This window comes from Bubalus kerabau, chromosome 4 (genome assembly GCF_029407905.1).
Source record: "Bubalus kerabau isolate K-KA32 ecotype Philippines breed swamp buffalo chromosome 4, PCC_UOA_SB_1v2, whole genome shotgun sequence".
In the NCBI taxonomy this organism is placed as follows: Eukaryota; Metazoa; Chordata; class Mammalia; order Artiodactyla; family Bovidae; genus Bubalus; species Bubalus kerabau.
Genome location: NC_073627.1, coordinates 146,481,279 through 146,484,687, shown reverse-complemented (window position 1 = coordinate 146,484,687; position 3,409 = coordinate 146,481,279). Strand labels below are relative to the sequence as shown.

The following is a 3,409-nucleotide window of genomic DNA, read 5'->3' as shown; positions in this document are numbered from 1 at the left end:
GCTGCGATCCAAAAGTCTACAAATAATAAATGCTGGAGACGGTGTGGAGAAAAGGGAACGCTCTTACACTGTTGGTGGGAATGCAAACTAGTGCAGCCACTATGGAGAACAGTGTGGAGATTCCTTAAAAAACTGGAAATAGAACTGCCTTATGATCCAGCAATCCCACTGCTGGGCATACACACTGAGGAAACCAGAAGGGAAAGAGACACGTGTACCCCAATGTTCATCGCAGCACTGTTTATAATAGCCAGGACATGGAAGCAACCTAGACGTCCATCAGCAGATGAATGGATAAGAAAGCTGTGGTACATATACACAATGGAGTATTACTCAGCCATTAAAAAGAATACATTTGAATCAGTTCTAATGAGGCGGATGAAACTGGAGCCTATTATACAGAGTGAAGTAAGCCAGAAAGAAAAACACCAATACTGTATACTAACGCATCTATATGGAATTTAGAAAGATGGTAACAGTAACCCTGTGTACGAGACAGCAAAAGAGACACTGATGTATAGAACAGTCTTATGGACTCTGTTGCAGAGGGAAAGGGTGGGAAGATTTGGGAGAATGGCATTGAAACATGTAAAATATCATGTATGAAATGAGTTGCCAGTCCAGGTTCGATGCACGATACTGGATGCTTGGGGCTAGTGCACTGGGACGACCCAGAGGGATGGTATGGGGAGGGAGGAGGGAGGAGGGTTCAGGATGGGGAACACATGTATACCTGTGGCAGATTCATTTTGATATTTGGCAAAACTAATACAATTATGTAGAGTGTAAAAATAAAATAAAATTAAAAAAAAATTACTATTAGTTGTGGCTATTTATGGAAAAAAGACACAAAGCTTATTACGGCCCAGCATGCCAGAAAGACTTAATCTTACATTGTCACAGAGCTCAAACATGGCTCTGTATAGACATGTAGAATGTGAAGACACTATAAACTGCCATCTGCTTCTCCTAAGTCTCTTAAAACAAAGGTTGGAAAAATACTCAGTATCTCAAATACCGTAACTAACAAAAATATCTCCATTAACTACTTTTTGCCCAGAGTGATTAAGGACAAAAATATAGGAATTCTTGTAGCTTTATTACCCGATAAACTGCTAATAAGCCTCCGTTAGAAGTTCTTTAGACATTATACCAGAGTAGGCAATGGCAACCCACTCCAGTACTCTTGCCTGGAAAATCCCATGGACGGAGGAGCCTGCTAGGCTACAGTCTATGGGGTTGCGAAGAGTCAGACACGACTGAGCAACTTCACTTTCACTTTTTACTTTCATGCACTGGAGAAGAAAATGGCAACCCACTCCAGTGTTCTTGCCTGGAGAATCCCAGGACAGAAGCCTGGGGGCTGCCATCGATGGGGTCGCACAGAGTCGGACACAACTGATGTGACTTAGCAGCAGCAGCAGACATTACACCAAGTTGTCTTGGTCTTCTGATCATATATATATTCACATATATATATATGCATTTTTTTCAAGTAAAGAAATGTTTAACAGATGTAAACTATTTATTGAATATTTGCCACCAAATATTGTTAAATACATTATCTTGCAGCATATCACTTTCAGGTTAAAATGTCAGAAACAAATACCAATATTTACAATTCTTTTAAAGAACGTTATATAATGACACACTAAGGCATAAATTCTTTTGGCTTATAATTCTTAAAAGAATGATAATAGCAAAAGTGATGCAAAATCTTCAGTGTGAGATTATGATTAAGCTACATTTTACAAAAATGTGGTGTAAGATGGCAATAATCCCATTCAACATCCTGGGTTATTAGATCCCTTCAGGAGGGACTGATAGTTTATACAGTCAAACTTTAAAATTTACAGATAAAAGCAGTCCAATGATGCCACTGAGAACTATGTCTCTTAACATATACAACTCTCAGGCCACAGTTTTGAAGGTCTGAAGTATCAAGTTGGTTTGATGAATTAGTCTGTTGGCACTTATGAAAACATTTATTGCCTTGCCATCTTTAAAATAGGTTTTCAGAGTATCACTGAAACTTTTGGAGCACTTTACGAATTCTTTCTTTTGGTGTTCAAGTGCCCTGCGGTTCTGGTATTGATATTTCTTGAAGACATAGTTTACTGTATCAAGAAGTTCTTTTATTGCACTAGCTATATCCTTGATTGTCTGCAGAAACCTCACTCTGTCGTTGATTTCATCTGGGATCTTACTGAGAATTTGTTTAAGTGCTTGTGCCTTTTCGTTTAGGTCCTGAAATTCTGGCTTTGATCGTTCAATCATATACTCTTCTACATCACCAGCTGTCATTTGAAGTAGGGATTCTGTGAAGTTGACTTCTACACTTTTTTTCCTCTAAAATTCTCATAATTATGTCTTGTGTGAGTCCTGGATTTTCTTTTTCAGCCTTAATGAAAGCTGCTCTCAATGTCTGAGCTGCAGACAGATTTACTAGTTCTAGCTCATTAAACACAGGATACATGACTGCATAGAGGGGCAGAGAAACCATAGAAGTGGTCTCAGCTTCATTCTTCATCTCTTCCATTGTCATCCTCATTCAAAAGCCAACTACAGTAGAAAAAGCAGTGCTAAAATGCAGAGGAATCTTCATTCACAGCAGTCTTTCTTCTCTTTTTGGTGATAAAAGAATAAAGCACAAAACATATACTGACCGGTTACTGAGGTACTGACTTCACTTGCCACCTTTGAAGCCCTCTTCAACTCCCTGATCAATTCACTCTGGCAATGCCGGACAGACCCTAGAGGAACCCTAAAATTGACATTTCTGAATTTTTTTCTGAATGTATAAGTGGGAGATGGTGGTGAAGGATAGAGAAACCTGGTGTGCTGCAGTCCATGGGGTCTCAAAGAATCAGACGTGACTGAGCAATCAAATAACAGCATATAAGGGTAATCAACATGGACATCTATTGTCTTGAATAAACTAAGACACTGATTTAAATCTTTTATAACTTAAGTTTTTAAGTAACACAAAATAATTTGTTTCAAAAGAAAGGTAAATTTTATATTTTTATTTTTGGATGCTCTCAAATTTTTATAAAAGAGTTCTCCAAATATTGTCAAAAAATCATCTAGAATGTATATTTTTTGATAAATGAATATTCTTTTATGCTCAAATGAATACATGTTCATTCTTTTATTTTAAAGTACAGTATAGGACAGTACTTCTCAGTTTGCTTATATTCTAATAGTGAAGAAATTAGATTCATGCATATATATAACTTGGGCTTCCCTGGTGGCTTAAATGGTAAAGAATCTGCCTGCAATGAAGGAGACCCAGGTTTGATCCCTCGGTTGAAAAGATCCCTGGAGAAGGGAATGGCAATCCACTCCAGTATTCTTGCCTGGAGAATCCCATGGACAGAGGAGCTTGGTGAGCTACAGTTCACAGGGT

At 38.1% G+C, this 3,409-nt stretch overlaps 1 pseudogene; it reads right to left on the bottom strand.

Annotated features, from left to right (window-relative positions):
- Nucleotides 1–1,682: 1,682 nt before the first annotated feature.
- Nucleotides 1,683–2,714, bottom strand: LOC129651679 (programmed cell death protein 10-like; annotated as a pseudogene).
- Nucleotides 2,715–3,409: the final 695 nt, after the last annotated feature.